Below are 19,017 nucleotides of genomic sequence, written 5' to 3' on the forward strand. Positions count from 1 at the left end.
GTTACATTAAAATTCCAAATGAAATGCAATTTGAATTGGATTTCAGTATTTATGTTTTTGATATGAAAGGATTCTAATAGCAATTTATTCCCATTATTCTCACCAATTTGTAGCCTGCTTTTATCCAGAGTGGCAGCTAATCCTCCTCTAAGCAACCTATTCAATGTTTTTTGCTACCTTATACTTCAGCATCTCCTCTACTTACTACATGGGAAAAGCTGGTGAGAGTAGTCACTGTGTAACACTGTTCAGTTGTTCACACTATACTTGTCAACACTGTTGTGCAAAACAATTTCCCCCAGTGGAAATATTACAGGAAAGCATCTGGTTTAGTATCACTGCATAGACACTCTCTCTATATCCAGCGTAACATTACTTTCTTGGTATCAAAAGCACTTACCTGAACTACTCTTGTTTTCAGTGCAGTGTACTTAAACCTATATTGTAGAATCAGATCTGATGACATCCATTTGAACATTCAGATATAAAATTGCTGACCTCCTAGTAAAAGTAATTGATTTGTTTCTCATTCTTCTTTTCTTGTGTCTAGATCAAACTTTAAACTGTCAGAATGAAGCCACCTTCTTTGCTTTGTCGCTGGCCAAAAAAAAATCATTATCAGTACATATTTATGGTAGTAGCCGACATACCAGCAGAAGGGCTGGCTCTGCATCTCTCCACATTCACATAGTGTGAGGACCCTGAATAGGTTGAGAGTTGGAGTGCCTAAGTGTAAAACCAATATGCTGAAGTGGAGACTCTTAGCAGATAACAAGAGCTTCCACTTCATAGCATATTGGTTTTACACTTAGGCACTCCAACTCTCAACCTATTCAGGGTCCGCCAAGTAGTATAAGGGAGAGTACACAGAAGGGGCCTCCTCGAAGATTGTGGATCAATACTTCAAACCACAATTGGGCCTGTTTGTGCCCTGTTTGCTGGCTAGATCAAACCTGGGAAAACCAAGGAATGTATTCACAAAAAGGTCTTTGTCAAGACCAATTTTAACAAAGATCATTAATATTGAGATATTATCTAGCAATAAGAGTATCTTATTAGCAGATACGTGCAATTTGTTCCTCATATCTTACTCGGTGCCAGTGTGACACACACACACAAAAAAAGATGTAGAAAATATAGAAAAAAATGGTTGAAATGGTAATGAATGATAATTAAAAACCCTTCTGTTAGGGTTTTCTAGAATTTTTCTAAAATTCTACTTTTAGACTTTTTTGCAAAGGATCTTGACTTGAGTAAGTAATGAGCAGGAGAACACTGCAGATAGTGCTGAATTATTACAAGTGATAAATACCAAAATAAATGAGAAAAAAGAAGCATCTTTTTAAAATGGATGGTCAATCAAATGGCAAAAGTGGATTTATTTTAAGTAACAATAAAGTGATATGTGTGCTGCAGCTATCTAAGCTGGATCTTGGAGTCTTAGTAGATAATGAAATTGACTTGGTGTGCGGGGGCAATGAAAAAAAAGGTGAATTCCAGATTAGGGATCATTAAGAAAAGGATTTAAAATACCCAATGTTTTTAGGTGAAGTTTTGGTAAAGGTAAAGGTTCCCCTCGCACATATGTGCTAGTTATTCCCAATTCTACGGAGTGGTGCTCATCTCCGTTTCAAAGCTGAAGAGCCAGCGCTGTCTGAAGACGTCTCTGTAGTCATGTGGCCAGCATGACTAAACGCCAAAGGCACACGGAATGCTGTTACCTTCCCACCAAAGGTGGTCCCTATTTTTCTACTTGCATTTTTTACGTGCTTTTGAACTGCTAGGTTGGCAGAACCTGGAACAATTAACAGGAGCTCACTCTGTTATGCGGCACTAGGGATTCAAATCGCTGAAAGTTTTGATATAAACAAATTAAAATACTCTGAGAAAGGATATAATAATAGCTGGAAAATATGAAAAATGTGAGATGAGGAAGGACATGATAGACATGCATAAAATCACACCTGGCATGTAGAAAGCAGCCATAGTTTGTTCCTCACCAGATGTCATTCAATAAAGCTAATTTTTAAGAGATTTAGAATAGGCAAAAGAAAATACCACATAACTATCTTGTGGCATTTAAAAGATGATGTGGTAATAGTTTCAAATTGGTATGGCTTTAAAAGTGGTTGCATGGAGGACATGTTTTGTCATGGGTTATCAATCTTGCTACTCTATAACATACCTGCTGGAGCAGCATGATTCCAAATACTAGGTACAAGGGAATAATAGTGGGTAAAAAATATATCTTCACCTCCTGGTTTGACATAATCCCGTTAACCAATGGGCGAAACAAAATGGTGAAAATAAATGAGCTGTGGCTCAAAACTGTTCTTAACAAAGATTATTTCAGAATAGCAGCTAAAAATATAACAGATATTTCATGCTGAAATGCATCTGGAAATGAAGTTCATAAAAATGATTTCTTAAGAAAGAAATAGCATCCAAAATCAGACCCAAGTTTTGAAACTTTGCAGCAGTGATTATTCAAGAAGGAATTGGTTATTTCAAATTCTATTTTTTATTGTTTGTCATTTATTTATATTTAATATTTCATCAAAGAATTCAAAACTGCAGTTATAGGATTCCTCTTTCATTCAGAGCAAGTTTAATCATATAGAGCAGGCAACTACATCATATTTCTTAAAACTATGCTTTGTATATTGTAAGACATTAAATGTATCTTTCTGCAATGTGCACACAGTTAATATTTTAACTGAATTCCCATGTTCCAAAACATTTAGTTACTTTGTTCAGACTTTGTCAATATAGATGTGAATTTAATCCTTGAAGTTTTCTCAACCCAGAAAAAATGACTGAACCAAAACAGTTTTCTTAAATTACTACTTTGGAAAATGAATGTATATATGTATGAAGGTACCTCTATTAAATCAGTAATAAATATTAATATTTTTCCATCAGCAGAGAATGGTACCCTTAGAAGATTTAAATTGGGGTATAAGAATAAGAATTGGGGTAATGTTTTCTAATCTTTGCAAGTTGATTTAAGAGCTGTTCTCAAATCAAGTATAGGTAAAATGTTTTTAAAAGTAGAGGTTACTTATTCCAATGATGCCAACAGGCAGGATTTATGCAAATTATCTCAGAACCTTTAGCTAAGACAGTTGAGAAATAACTGCTATTTCTAGTTTTCTAGAATCTATCTGATTCTCAGAAAATTTCATTTGCAATTTTATTCAGCATACATAGTCAACTGAAATACAGTGTGACTAATCAGTTTCCTAGCAATAGGTGCATGGGTAATAACTTAAAATGTTAAATTTCTATTTTGGAAAAAAAATTGACAAGTATCAAAATATCAATGAACATTATGAATGAAATCCCACATTCCTGGGGTTTTTATTTGCAAGTCCTAGATATTAAACAATTTCAAATAATCAAGTCACATTTCAGTTAGCTTAACTTCTTGCAGTTGTACTTCTACTTTAAATATTGTACAATGCTCTAAAATTATAGATTTGAGGATCATTATATTTAGGGATTATTAACATTAACAAATTTAAAATTAATGAAAAAACATGACCATCTTTGGATTCTGGCTATGAGATATATACAATTAAATGGTACAATTTAGAGAGGTAATTTGAAGTGCACTGCTAATTTCTGGAAATGTTTCTAAGACTTTTCCCCCCCACAATTTGTTTTGAACATGATTATAATTAAAGGTGCTCAGAAACATCTGATCTCACAATACTTAAAAAGCATTATAAATATAATGGCATAACCACACAAATAATTTTTGCTTACCAAGCATTTGTCATTTAAATCAAAGGCAGATATCTACACGTTATATGATGGATTATACTACCTTGCCAGACCTTCTACTTGAACTATGTTGCTTTCAGAGATAATTCTGAGATAACCTCAGAATTACATAAATCAGAGCAAGATATGATCTGAGCAAGATGAGCCACGGTGGCGCAGTGATTAGAGTGCAGTACTGCAGGTTACTTCTGCTGACTGCCAGCTGCCTGCAATTTGGCAGTTCAAATCTCACCAAGCTCATGGTTGACTCAACCTTCCATCCTTCCAAGGTTGGTAAAATGAGAACCCAGATTGTTGGGGGCAATATGCTGACTCTGTAAACCACTTAGAGAGGGTTATAAAGGACTGTAAAGCAGTATATAAGTCTAAGTGCTATTGCTATTGCTAATTTATAATGAATAAGCAGATAGAGTTATTATATTTGGTGTTCCTCACGTGTAACAAATTTATGGATAGTTTTTATGAATGACAAAGAAAGGTTCACTGCCACTCATGTTCCATTGTTCTATCACTTCACAAACCAATTTAATTTCAGTACTGCAGATGACCAAGGCAGGTGAGAAAACTGCATGAAACAATAGATAATTATAATAAAGGAACAGAGGAAAGTTAAATTTTTGTATATCAAGTCTCGTAAAACTTGGACTGCTTACTCCATTTTTTATACAGGATAACTATGTTAACAAAGAAGCATGACTGCTTCCCTCAAATGATTTAACTGATTCCCCATTTTGGATCCAATCCTTTCAAATGGAAGAATAGTTCTGTACCATACTGGGTAAACTTGCTATACTGTAATGTAGTCCTTGATTTACAACTATTAATTTAGTGACCGTTTGAAGTTACAATGACCTTGAAAAAAGTGACTTATGACTGTTCTTCACATTTATGACTGTTGCAGCACCCCACTGTCATGTGATCAAAATTTTGATGCTTGGCAACTGGCAAGTATTTATGATAGTTGCATTATCCTGGAGGCATGTGATAACTTTTTGCGACCTTCTGACAAGCAAAGTCAATGGGGTAGCCAGATCCACGTAAAAACCATGTTACTAACTTAAAATCTGCAGGAATTCACTTAACAACTGTGACAAGAAAGGTTGTAAAATGATGCAAAACTTACTTAATTGTCTTGCTTAGCAACAGACACTTTGGGCTCAATTGTGGTCATTAAGTTGAGAGCTACCTGTATATAAATAGCAATTTCATTTACCCCTGGTTAATAAAAACAAGAACAAAATCATTTATGTAAAAAAACTTCTGCTAATATAACTCATCACATAAACAGTACATGTAATCAGAAATGAACACAAATATAGGATTACTATCTCAATGTGAATAAGGTTTGCTTATGTGTGTAGACTGGGCATTTTCAAATTGAATATTCTATGATCCAAAATCAGAGGGTTTACTGACAGACCCCCCATACATACTAAAGTTGACATAACAAAAATGGTTTACATAGCAAAGCTTGCTCTTTCTGAGGTTCAAAATAGATATTTATTTATAAATATAGTCTCTAAGAAAACTTTAAAACATCTCAGACTTCAGAATTTATTTTTTAGTGAATGGACACAAAATATAGATAGATAATAGAAAAATTAATGCACAGCAGTCTCAGTGAGGTACTGTACTCCTTCATCTTTGGCTCCTGTCATTGACAATGTTGAAGTCAATAAAGTAACTACATCAGACTTGAGATCAACCTCAATATTGCCCCTGCAATACTGTTTGAACAATATCTTCACATAATGTAGGCATAGTCACTGTCTTTCCCCTCCATTTTCCAAACAGGGATTGAAGTGTATTCTTCATTTTCTTTGTCACTTTCTACAAGGTACAGCTTTAATAGTATCAAATGATTACCCTAAACATTTTATATATTGTAAGCATTTTATGTTATATAAACATTTTAAAAAAATAAGTTATATAAACATTTTTTCCTTTTTCCAACCCTGTCCTAATATTGAAACATAAATTGAAACATAAATTAGCAAATAATTTGTCTTAAGAAACATCTGAGTTTTTGTTCCTTTTTTTTTTTGCATGATAAATTCTCATTTCCAAAGGTTTTTATCCACTATAGTGATGACTAATTGATGTGATATACTATGACAGTGTACATAAATTTGCAGAGGTAACTATGAACCACTGATTGATAACCTACCCTTTGGAAAGAAAAAAAGCACAAAACAGCTCAAATAAGCAGATGTAATTTATTTATTTGATTTCTATAGCTGCCCATCTTTTATATGACTTTAGTTGGTTTACAGAGAAAAATATAACCAAAATCATAACAACAAAAATCCATTAAAACAATCAAAACTATTACAATCCCAAGAAAACATAATCTGTGGGACAGTGCAATCAATCTTACTAATAGTCCAGCTATTTTGTGGCTTCTATACTACCACTACAAGAACTATAGACCTGATGGCAAAATTATGTCTTCAGGCTCCTTCTGGAAGGCTAGTAAGGTCAGGGATTGACTGGTGAGTGAAAAATGTTTTAGTTGGCAAAAAAAGAACAAGAGAAGAAATCTATGTTAACGAGAAGCCAAAATGATGTACTGTAATGATTAATGCTAGAATGTGTTGAAGGAAAGTGAGGCTTGATATCTTTATTTATTTATTTATTTATTTGTTTCCATTTCTATACCGCCCTTCTCCAAATAGGACTCAGGGCGGTGAACAGCCAAAGTAAAAAACAGAGCATACAAAATTTAAAAACAGTATTAAAATAATTAAATATTTTGGCCGTAAATTAAAACAACCCAATTTAAAATCAATTTAAAATTTAACTCAAGCCAGCCCAGCTAGTTGAAATAAATAGGTTTTCAGGGCCCGACGAAAAATCCGGAGGTCTGTTATTGTACGTAACTCTGGGGGAAGGTTGTTCCAGAGGGTGGGCGCCGTCACAGAGAAGGCTCTCCCCCTGGGGGTCGCCAGCCGACATTGTCTGGCGGACGGCACCCTGAGGAGGCCCACTCTGTGCGAGCGTACTGGCCGGTGGGAGGCTATTGGTGGCAGAAGGCGGTCTCATAAGTACCCCGGCCCTAAGCCATGGAGCGCTTTAAAGGTGGTCACCAACACCTTGAAGCGCACCCGGAAGACCACCGGGAGCCAGTGCAGCTCGCGCAGGAGAGGTGTCACATGGGAGTGCCTCGTTGCCCCCATAACCCCCCGCGCGGCCGCGTTCTGGACCAGCTGGAGCCTCCGGGTGCACCTCAGGGGGAGCCCCATGTAGAGAGCGTTGCAGTAGTCCAGGCGGGAAGTGACTAGTGCCTGAGTGACTGTGCGTAGAGAGTCCCGATCTAGAAAGGGACGCAACTGGCGTATCAGGCGAACCTGATAAAAAGCCCCCCTGGCCACGGCCATCAAATGATCTTCTAAAGATAGCCGTGCGTCCAGGAGGACGCCCAAGTTACGAGCCCTCTCCGTGGGGGCGAGTGATTCGCCCCCAATAGCCAGCGATGGCGTCAGCTGGCTATATCGGGACGCTGGAAGCCACAGCCACTCGGTATTGGAGGGGTTGAGTCGGAGCCTGTTTCTCCCCATCCAGGCCCGCACGGCCTCCAGGCACTGGGACATCACTTCAAGGGCATCGTTGGGGTGGCCTGGGGTGGAGATGTACAGCTGGGTGTCATCAGCGTACTGATGGAACTCCACCCCAAAGCCACGGATGATCTCACCCAGCGGCTTTACATAAATGTTGAACAGAAGGGGCGAGAGGACCGACCCTTGTGGCACCCCACAAGCAAGGTGCCTCGGGGTCGACCGCTGCCCCCCCGTCAATACAGATTGCGACCGGTCAGAGAGGTAGAAGGAGAACCACCGCAGAATGGTGCCCCCCACCCCCAACCGGTGCAACATGATACCATGGTCGATGGTATCAAAAGCCGCTGAGAGGTCTAACAGGACCAGGATAGAGGAGCAACCCCTATCCCGAGCCCTCCAGAGATCATCCACCAACGTGACCAATGCCGTTTCCGTGCTGTGCCCAGGCCAGAAGCCGGACTGGAGTGGGTCTAGATAGACAGCTTCATCCAGGTACCGGGGAAGCTGTTGCACTACCACACTCTCAACAACCTTCGCAACGAAGCGAAGGTTGGAGACTGGACGATAGTTAGCCAAAACAGCCGGATCCAGAGAGGGCTTCTTGAGGAGGGGCCTCACAACCGCTTCTTTCAAAGCAGCCGGCAGGACCTCCTCACTCAAAGAAGCGTTAACAATCTTCTGGAGCCAGCCTCGTGTCACCTCCCGGGAAGCCAGTACCAACCAGGAGGGACACGGGTCCAATAAACATGTGGTCGCGTTCAGCCGTCCCAGGACCCTGTCCATGTCCTCGGGAGCCACAGGATCGAACTCCCCCCAGATAACACTCTCAAGACCTGCCTCAGTCATCCCGTCCGGACATACCCAGTCAGAGGCCAGCCCTTCCCGAATCTGAGCGATTTTGTCATACAGATACTGCACAAAGTCCTCAGCTCGGCCCTGCAAGGGGTCATCCCGCACCTCCAGATGGAGGAGGGAGCGGGTCACCCTAAACAGGGCGGCCGGGCGATTATCTGATGACGCGATAAGAGCGGCAAAATAGCTAGATTTCGCCGCTTTTATCGCCACTAGGTAGGTCTTAATATGAGACCTCACCAGTGTTCGGTCGGATTCGGAGCGGCTGGTCCTCCAACTACTCTCCAGGCGTCTTTTCCGGCGCTTCATCTCCCTCAGCTCCTCGGTGAACCAAGGAGCCAGGTGAGACCGGTGCCGGGTCAGAGGCCGCAAAGGCACGACACGGTCCAAGGCCCCGGCAGCCGCACTATCCCAGGGGGCCACCAGGTCCTCAGCCGAGTCATGAGCCAGAGTCTCAGGAAATGGCCCAAGCTCCATCTGGAACCTATCAGGGTCCATCAGGCACCTGGGGTGGAACCACCTGGTCGGTCCCGCCTCCCTGCGGCAGGGTGCAGCGGTTAGAAAGTCCAGTCGAAGGAGCGAGTGGTCAGACCATGACAAGGGTTCGATGACTATATCCCCTGTATCAAGGCCACTTATTCAGTGAATTAAATTTTATCGGGTCTATCTTTCTTAACATCTAGCATTTTACAATTCTAAGCAGCATTTGTGTCCCCAGATTAACTATATATCTTTAAACACAGCCTGCTGTGTTCAATTTCTAAGCAGCAGATTGGAATCGCTACCACATTAAAAAATTCTAAACAGCTAATATAGGAATCTTCCAATCCGTGTTACCTGTTTCATGGATTATTCAAATGAAAGAGGTCAAAAACTAAAAAGTAACTGTTATGTTACTACATTGAACCAGCCTGATTACAACTGGTTCTTAGTTTTCTCAAATGGAAAAGTTGGTCTCACAAAAATCACTTCAGTCACCTTTTCAAATTTGTTTCATCATGCTTTGTATTATTAAGTTTAACGTGCATTTTGTTAATGCACGCAATACCTAGGTACCTGTCAAAATCCAATTCTACTTCATAGAACCATACTGCAAACCTTTAATCTGAAAATGTTCCATCAATTAAAAATTGCTAGCTGGGGGAATATATGCAATATACTAGTTACCTGGAATTTTAGGCTTCATTATTAGCATTTTAATAAGGGTTACATTAGCATTTTAGCCTTGCAGTCTAGGCCCCTTTTCTAACTTTAGAAAAACAAGTTTCTCTTTTTCGCCAAGGCCATCTTTTGGTATGTGAGAGCTTGCCTTTTCAGCAACTAAATATAGATAGCCTTCAATTTATGACAATTGGGATATGGAATCTTGGTTGTTGAGCAAAGTGGTCATTAAAACAAGATGTCACATGACTGCTTCATTCAATGACTGCAAACCAGGTGCTTTTGGTTATGGTCGTTAAGGTTATTGAGCATATGGAGTACCAAGTAAGGCATATTGAGTGCCCGAGGGAGGTGAGAAGACCTTGGAAGGCCCAGCACAGGCTATGCATAAATCTCCCCCCCTCCCCCCATGCAACCCGTACTTCTTACCTTATTGCACTTTCTCTCTGCTCAGGAATTTAAAAAATTGCTTGGATTTCTGGTCTCATTCATCTCTGGGGGCTGGTTGAAAAAGCTCCCTGCCAAAGGATTTCAGCTCTATCCCTACTTTGATTTCATAAGTGTGAATAGGTTGCCAAGCACCCAGATTATGATAATGTGACTAAAGAGTGGTGGTGCATGCCAGAGCTGTGGAGTCGGGAGATAAATGTTCCGACTCCGACTCCTCAGTTTTTTGTACTTCCGACTCCGACTCCGACTCCCCGACTCCGACTCCTCTGTATTAATATGCGAATGTATTTTATACATTCCTTGAAGGAAAGAAAGGCAACATACATGTCATTACCACAGGACTACTGGCTGGGAAGCCAACAGTCTACTGTATTGAACAGTTTAAGCAAAAGACAAACACAATGAAAACAACAAAGTTTTATTAATTTTTTTTTATTAATTTAATTAATCAAGTTGCTGGATAGTAGCAGCAGGCATAAACATCAGGAACAGGAACTTTACCAGTTCAAAAATACAAACCACATTATTTGGTTGTTTTAGAACAAAAACAAAGCTTATCTATATGAACCAAAAACAAAATCTGTAAAACCTAGAAATGGTTTATATTAATCTTGAAATGTAGTTATAGGCTTAGCAAATGCAAATCAATTCAATGTAGAGTTCTAAGGAAGAGAATTGCCTCTGCCAGATCCTCTTTCATAGAGGCTCTTAAGTCAGACTTTATTATTTTTAGGGCTGAAAATAATCTTTCGACACTGACTTGGGTGGGTGGCATTGCAGTAACTATTCTGGCCACATCACTAACGATCTCTGGATAAACAAGGATGGCTTCTTCAACAGTAAGTTTTGATGAGCGATCATACTTTTCAACTTCTTTTAGTGCTTTATAAAACTCCTGTTGGAATTTTTTTATTTGGACATTTACTGGTTCTGTAACGCTTATGCGACGTCGCTTTCCTTTAGCAACTTCCATTTTGTCTAAGAAGGAATCAAAGTCTAATTCTTCGTTTGAAGAAGATGATTCTGAGTTACCACTATTGCTTAAAAGAACTCCATCCTCCTGTGGAGGTATTTCAGGTCGTAATCCCTTCATGCGAACTGCTACATCATAGAGGGCCTTTTTCCCAGTAGCAATCTGTTTACTGTTCAATAAAAGTCGGCTCATTGGGTCGACATAAATAGCCGCTAACAAGATTTCATTTTCCAGCAAAAGACTCTCTCTTTTCATCATTGAAGATGCAATGCCCTCAGCTATTAACCCTCCATTTTTGTTCAGGCGATATAACAGGCTCTTCCATTCCAAGAGGAATTTACCCGGGGTTAGATCATCACATTGCAACCTCTTGGTGACAGTGAAGGGGTGAGAAAGAAGGTTCTCCAGCTCTTTTGTTTGTGTCCACTGGCTTGCAGTTAATGCAAGATTTTCATTGTCCATTTCTTCTATGAAGTCTTTAAGTTCAAGCAAACGCTTCACCATTAAATAAGTGCTTCCCCAGCGAGTTGTTTGATCCAAAATGGCTCCTTTTCCTGCACGTCTTTTCAAAATTGCATCTGTTTTTGGGGCCCTGGCTGCAACAGTTACTTGCCGTAATTTGCCAATTAATGTAGCTGCATGGCGATCTTTTAATCCATCTCTTATGGCAAGTTGCAGTGTATGAACAGCACATCGCATATGATGAATAGTAGCAAGCTTCAATGCTTCTTCAACAAAGTTGTCTAAAAAAATGTCAGCATTCTCTTCAGTTTCTAAACTTTCTCTAATACTTGCAGAGCTGTCTTCCTCTAAGTCTAATATCTGTTTGATACCTTCTTCATCTGCCTTCATCTTCTCAATTGTGCTCAACATGTTAGAAGCGTTATCTGTCACAACACATAAAATCTGTTCCTTTTTAATTTCAAAATCTTCTAGAACACCCTCCACTAACTTCTGAAGGTAATCACTGGTGTGATGTGCCTGAGTGTCCTTTACTCCGAGGGTCCGTGTTATTGTTTTGTTATTTTCATCCACAAATCTAACATTAATAGCGAAATAATTGACTCTGTGACGTGTGCATGCATCCATTTTAAGGAAGACAAAACGTCCTTTCATAACTTTCTGTAGTTCTTCCTTTTTACATTTGGCCTCCTCAATTATAAGTTTCCTTATACTTTCTCTTTCCAGAGAAACACCAAGTTTTTTTGCCATTTCTCCATTTAGGCCTAAAAAGGCTGTCTGTGAAAAGAAGGATAGTGGTACACTATTCTTTACTACCATTTCAATAATGTGGTGTTTGAATTTTTCTGGTGTCATCCTTATGGTAACTTTGTCAGATATAAAGAATTTTCTTATTTGTGATTGTTCTCCAGTAGATTTCTGAACGTTTTTTGTCACAGAAGTTGTGTTTGTTGTTAGCAGTCTTTTTGCCATTGTTTAGGATGCCTCTTTCCCTAAAATATAAAATATGTTATACTAACTGGCATATAATTAGATTTTTAATATCAACATACACAGTCTTGTAAGTTGTACGTACATACAAACAAATAAGCTATATATCCCAGCACTAAACCTAGACATGATTTGTCCTATACAATATAAACACTTACAGTTGAATCCAAGAAGCTGTTCCACCAAGTTCTTCTAAGCCAGTGGTTCTCAACCTTCCTAATGCCGCGACCCTTTAATACAGTTCCTCATGTTGTGGTGACCCCCAACCAGGGGTGGGTTCTAAATTTTTTTACTACCGGTTCTGTGGGCGTGGCTTATTTTGTGGGCATGGCTTGGAGGTTATGTGACTGGGTGGGTGTGGCTAGCTGGTCATGTGACCGGGTGGCCATGGCTATGTGTATAGAGGGCTGAAAAAAGTCATTTCTGACAGGTCCTCGCACTTTTGACTGGTCCTCACACTTATGACCATCCTCACATTTATGCCCGTGCAGCATTTTTAACAACCATGTCACTCATTTCACAACTGCTTCTCTTCACCATGGTGACAAGATAGGGCAAAAACGTAAAATGTGAGGACAGTCGTAAGTTCGAGGACTGGTCAAAAGGGAGAGGACCAGTCAGAAATAACTTTTTCAGCCCTCTGAGTAGTCCATATACATAAAAGGATACAGCAATAGAGAGGGATGAAGGAAGGGAAGGGAAATTAGAGTAGGAGTGAGGGTAAGAGAGGGAGGAAGAGAGGAGGAGAAGGAGAAAGGAAGAGGAAGTAGGGAGGAGAAGAAGAAGAAGGGTGAGGAAGAGAAAGTAAGAAGGAAAGAAAAGAGAGAGGTGGTAGGTTTGAGGAGAAAGATTGCTGTACAATAAAAAAGATGAAAGGGAAGAAAGCCAACCCCAAACAAATATAAAGATATTAAGATAAAGAATGAATTGTTAAACTTTAAAGAATAAAAGAGAACAAATATGAATAAATAACAATAATTAGAAACACACATACAAACATACAATGTATTTTCTTTGAACAGAGTATTTGGCCGGTTCATAAATTTAAACAGTGTTTAGTCATTTCAATTAAATTTACAATTTCTATATTTCCTTTTTGCCATATTTATTCCTCATCTATTTTTGTAAAAAACCAATATTACCCTTCATCCTCATCTCTAATCTTAATCAAATTCAATTTTTCCCTTCTATTCTATATTATACCCCTTCCCATTGTCATCTATTTTTATATCCATCCTCACATTGGTTAATTATGTAATATTACAGTTGTTTAATATGAATTCAACATTTTAATATAAATCAATTAGTTATATAACTACCTTTTTTGTATATTAATCAATATGAACATGAATATTCCAATTATTTCCATGCAATCCAATTTCTTACAAATCAATTAATTATATTTACCAATAATAATAAACCAAATAATTTCCCCCATATATTCCTCCAAACCACAACTTAACCATTTCTGCTTTCAACACAATATACAATTAATAGTATCTCAATTATTACAATTCCCTAGTTAAATAGAGCTTTTTTTCTTTTGTGTTTTAAAATCTCCTTTTTTCCCTAAATTTCCCGTTGTTTGCACCTACCTTTTTTGGTGAGGAAAAAGAAAAGAAATCTGCCTGCCTAATTTTCTAACATGCAAAACCAACAGCCTGCTTTACTTTCTCTTTCGTTTTTCAGTATAGCTAGGGGGGGAAAAATCTGCAGTCTTTCCAAGCAAGCAAAAGAGCACTGAGCAAAACAGCTCAGAGCAAATCAGCTGGGGGTCGGGAGCCGATCTAATCAAGGGCTAATTAGCCTATGCTGAAGCTCCGTGGGCCAATAAAATTACAAAAAAACCACCGAACCATTTGTTAAATTGCTGGGTCGCCCGCCCCTCGCCCACCACTATTTATTGGCAATAAATGGTTTACAGCTTCAGTCTTGAACTATTGACCCTCCATTCCCTTCACTTATGCAAGTGTCTCTAGTCCTGCAAAAAACATATTTACTTAATCCCTTATCAGTGAGAGGCTAGGTTACCCATGGGCGCTGCGTTCCCTGTAACAGCAGAACACAACACTATGGAAAGTATAAGTATTGCCACTCCTAATTGTGCGTTGCGTGCCTTATAGTGAAGCACATGAAAAGCATGCTTCTTCACGGTCACTTAACGTGTTCATTTTGCGGTTACGTGAGGCACTGCATGCATTGGTCTTTATTCTTACAGTAGAGAAGTCATTAATTATAACTTTTTGTGAATTGGGACATTTAAACTTGCTTTTTTTAAAATTCCAATCTAAATTTAGTAGGAGTCGGAGTCGGTGCATTGTTTGCCGACTCCGACTCCGACTCCAGGTACCCAAAATTTCCTCCGACTCCGACTCCTCGACTCCGACTCCACAGCACTGGTGCATGCACTGTTTTGCAACAATCTGAAGGGCTTTACAGGCCATAAAGCACCCTTTCTGAGACCATCATTAAGAAAACAGTCCTTAATCGAGGACTACTTCTATGCAGCATATTGTTAAAGTCCTTGAATACACTTGCAAGTTTTAAGGAAGATATAATAAGAAAGTAACTCACCAATTTACTACTAGTGGAATGTCACCTAGAAGCAATGCTTTCTGCTGTTCAATTCTCACACTCTAATCAGTTTTATTGTTTTATCACTTGCTTTCTGAGGCATCACATAGTGAATATGAGTACCATCTGTTTCTATCATGTTTCCCTGAAAATAAGACCCTGTCTTTTTTTTTTTTTTTGAACCCTGAAATAAGGGCTTGACCTTATTGCCATGCGCTCAAAAGCCCAATTGGGCTTATTATCAGAGGATGTTTTATTTTGGGGGGAAACAGAGTATATGAACCCAGTAAAAAACTTTTAATCCCCTTTAATAAATGCTTTTTGCTTTGCCTGGATTACTTGGCCATTCGAATTTTTGGCTGTATGAAGAAGCCCCTTTGCAAAAGTCTCTCTCAAATTCACAGATCAAATTCTTATCAACTCCATGCCAAATTCAGCGTCTTTGAATTTCAAGGCAACATTAAATCTTCCACTTTCAAAAGAAAATAAGACAGGCAAGCAACACATTTCCAACCATACAGAAATGAAACCGTCCTTAGCAAAGAGAAGTAATTGTGGTACACTACAAAACAAACCTTTTGTTTCAGGAAACTCGGAACCCGCAGGAAGTGCCCCGGTTCGCTTCAGTCGATTTTCTTATAACATTTATTTTTTCGGGGAGGGGGGAGGGGAAGAGGGGGAGGAGAAGATATCCAAACTTAGCAAAGCTTTTTGCTCCAGGCCGAGAAAATAAGTCACTTCATTTGTAAAAAATATTATTATTATTTTAAATGACAAGACAGCCGTTTAATTTGAAGACCAGTGGAAAACTGACCATTCACTGAGGCGGGCGGCGCGCGGAACTCTTGTTGACGGAGCTCTTCTCGTGCCTCACGGTACTGTCCGCATCCGGGTAAAGAAATTCCCACGGCAATTCCAGGGAAAACCGGACCTTTCCCCAGCAAGTCCGTCAGCGGGAGAGCCGTTCAAATTTTGTAGACGAAAAACCAGCGTTCTTTAATCGCCTTGTACACTTTACCACAGGGAGCTCTTCCTCCTCTCGGCGTGAATCCTCCCCCCCCCCCACCATCCCCACTCCGTCAGCACGACCACCCTTTGCGGGCCTATCCAACACAACTGCGGGAGCGGCGGGAGGGAGGCCTGTTTGAGTGATTTTCTTGCCCAATGAGGCCGCGCGTCGTACTTCAGTGACAGGAGCGTCGCGCGCAGCCTAACGGCTCCGCCTCCTCCTCTGGCCCGTGGGCGTGTGCGCGAGGCGGAGCGGTGGAGGGTAGCATGTTAGGCTGTGACTGAACGGCTGGTTTGGGTGACGGCGTGAGCGCGAGCGAGCGAAGGTGCGCGCTCCACGGAGAGAGAGAGAGTGAGCGAGCGAGCGAGCGAGAGCGGGAGAGGGCGCGAGTGAGCGGGCCATGGCCGGAGCTCAGTGACTGACTGACTGACTGACTGACAATAGAAACCAGCGAGAGCTGCAGAAACGCCCGCAGTCCCAGGAACAAGAAGAGGAAGGCCGCAGCCGCCCAACAGAACGCCGCCTCTCGTTAGCTTTCGCCGAGCCTTCTTCTTCCTCCCCTCCTCCTCCTCCTCCTCCTCGCACCCCGCAGGCAGCTCGGGCCGCGCTCGCTTGGCGCCCCTCCTTTCCCCAGGCCGACTCGCCGGGAATGTGAGAGAAGCAGCCGCGGAGAAGAAGGAGGAGGAGGAGGAGGAGGAGGAGGCCTGGCAAGCGGCGGTCGGCTCGTCAGGAGGAGAAAGGCGGGAGAGGCCCCGGCCCGGAGTGTTGCATGGGACCGAGTGGAAGCTGCTGCTGCTGCTGCCGCCGCTGCCGCCGCCTCCGATCCTGACTCCGCCGCTAACGTCGTTTTGCGCTGGGGAGGCCGACGAGGCCTACCAGGCTGCGGCTGCTGCTTCTGCGGCAGGGAGCGCACCGCAGAAAGAGAGAGGGAGGGAGAGACACGCGCCGACTAGGCTTGCCGCCTTCGCTTCACCCAGGGATCGACCTCGTCCTTTTCTCTCCTTTTCTTGTCTCCGGATTCTCTACCAGGAGGGATCAAGGTAACTTGCTTACCAGGCCGGGGAAGCCGACGACCCGCCTGCCGACGGGGAGAAATGGGGGAACATTATTAGAGAGGGGGCGGAGAAAAGGGAGCCGGTGGAAGGAGAGCGGCTTAAGGTTTTCTGTACGAACCCAGCACGCGAGATCTTTTAGGACTTGATCTCTTCCTTCTTGAGGGTCATCTAGCATAGGCAATAGCCAGCAGCCGATCACACATCGGGATTGGTGTCTCCTCTGTTATCAAAGGGTCCCTTCCCTTTTAATGCCGTTGGTATTTTTTTCCCCTCAACCTCCTTTCCTAATTTTCCCTTCTCCCAATCTCTGACGTCTGTGATAAATCAGTTGCTTTATAGTAATCATCATCTTTCCATCACCACCTTTAAAAATAATCTTTCTCATCTCTGCACTGTCTCGGTGGTGCCGGTGGTGGGGATAAATGCTGCGGTTCACCTTAATAAATGGCAGTTATTTCAAGTATAATTTGTTATTCCCATTTTTAAAGAATGAGGTCCTATTTTAGAAGATATGAAGGGGGGTAAACCTCTCCACGATCTTGTTTATCGGTATTGCTAAGGATGGCTAACTTAGAATGAGGTTTAATAATTTATAAAGCAGGAGAGAAGAACTGTTTCTAAATTTATAGCTGAGAAGTGTTGCTTCTTGTTGACACAATGATCCTGCAGCTGAACTGATCTGCTTGAGGACTTGTCAGTTAATATAGTGAGTGGTTCTGTTTTTGTGGAACTGTGGAAATATTTCTGAAAGGATGGAGATAATGTATTCTAAGAGTTATGGGCAGTGCAAATATAAACCATCCTGAATATATTCAGAACCTAAGATTAAGTACAGTTGGGGGTGGGGGGGGGGTGGGGGCAGGGCGAAGGTTTGTAGAACTATTGGATTTAGTGGCTGGAATTTTGCTGTCCATGTTACAGTATTTGGTGGGGATTTCTGATTCCCAGTGGAATTAAAGTAATACTTTTGTTATTTGAAGAACATTTCTCAGTATGCATAAGGTGCTGGTTTCATGCAACTAAAAATACTGATAGCAATGATACTTTTGTAGAAAGCCTACATATAAATTGTTTATGTTATGTTAAAAATGATAACTATTATACTAATCAAGTATCACTATATTTTCATACTAGGCTATGCAATTTGGTGAACCAATGCAATGGTGGCCATGAGAATAATGACTTGATAAAGTAGCAATTGATTTTGATAAATCTGCTTTTCCCACAGCATCAGTTGATGTGATCTTTGTAGTAGAAAAATAGCTCTTATGCACACAATTGTAGTTTGTCCCACTTATATTTTATAGCTATATTGTCATGCTAAAAGTTTATAATACCCAGATATCAAATTTTGATGAGATAAATTCAAATTAGTGTTCAGAAGTGTTTCATCATGGTAACAATACCCTTTGTCTTAAAAAGATTGTGTAGATGTCTCATTGTGTGGTCTTATTGACCTGATTAAATTTACTAAAGATGAATGTTGTAGTGATTTTAGTGAGTTTTTTTAATAATATGTAATTTTACTATTATGCTTAGTACCACTTGAAAATCTGTTTTGGGCATAAGCCTTGATTTAAAAGCTTGATATTATATATTTAATATATTGTCTCAGACCTACATCTCTATCAAAAAAACCAAGAGACCACTTTTTTTTCTAGGAGAACATTTATATATATTTAAAGATAATATAACATTTTTATTTTTATTTGGACATTCTTTTACTATATTTTCTTTACCATCTTTAGCATTATTGTCATCATAAGGTGGTAGCACACAAAAGTCTTTCTCTTATAACATGAGCAAGGGTCAGCTAAATTTGCCTGAATGCCAAGATACTCTAAGAATCTCCTCAGCCTCCATGTATTTGCTATATAAATAGATGCTTTCGCATGAATGGACTGAAAATAGTAGAGGAGAAAACCCCTAAAATATGCAAGGTGAGAAAAGGATCATAGCATGGAATTGCTATGAAGTTATGAGTTTGAAAAAAATTAATCTTGTGCTTATTGGAATGCTACTACTGCACTTATATTTTCCTCTTATCCAGGTTATTCCTTACATTCTGCTTAACTAATGCAGAGTGGTATGTTTGGCTCACTGAGAAAGGTGACCAGATGCCACATACCAGGTTTAGGAAGGAAGCAG

General features: G+C 40.4%; 1 protein-coding gene across 2 annotated transcripts in view; it reads left to right on the forward strand.

Annotated features, from left to right (window-relative positions):
• The first annotated feature begins 16,263 nt into the window (after positions 1-16,263).
• Positions 16,264-19,017, forward strand: part of PPP2R5E (protein phosphatase 2 regulatory subunit B'epsilon) — an 85,272-nt gene continuing 82,518 nt past the window's right edge. The window contains exon 1 of one of the 2 annotated variants that reach the window (XM_070942458.1): positions 16,264-16,854. The gene's annotated coding sequence lies outside the window, so the exon portion shown is untranslated. The remainder of the gene's footprint in view (positions 16,855-19,017) is intronic. The other variant, XM_070942467.1, reaches the window with a different exon arrangement.

The sequence above is a fragment of the Pituophis catenifer genome, unplaced genomic scaffold (assembly GCF_029215685.1).
Source record: "Pituophis catenifer annectens isolate HBS135680 unplaced genomic scaffold, rPitCat1.0.hap2 SCAF_1, whole genome shotgun sequence".
NCBI lineage: Eukaryota > Metazoa > Chordata > Lepidosauria > Squamata > Colubridae > Pituophis > Pituophis catenifer.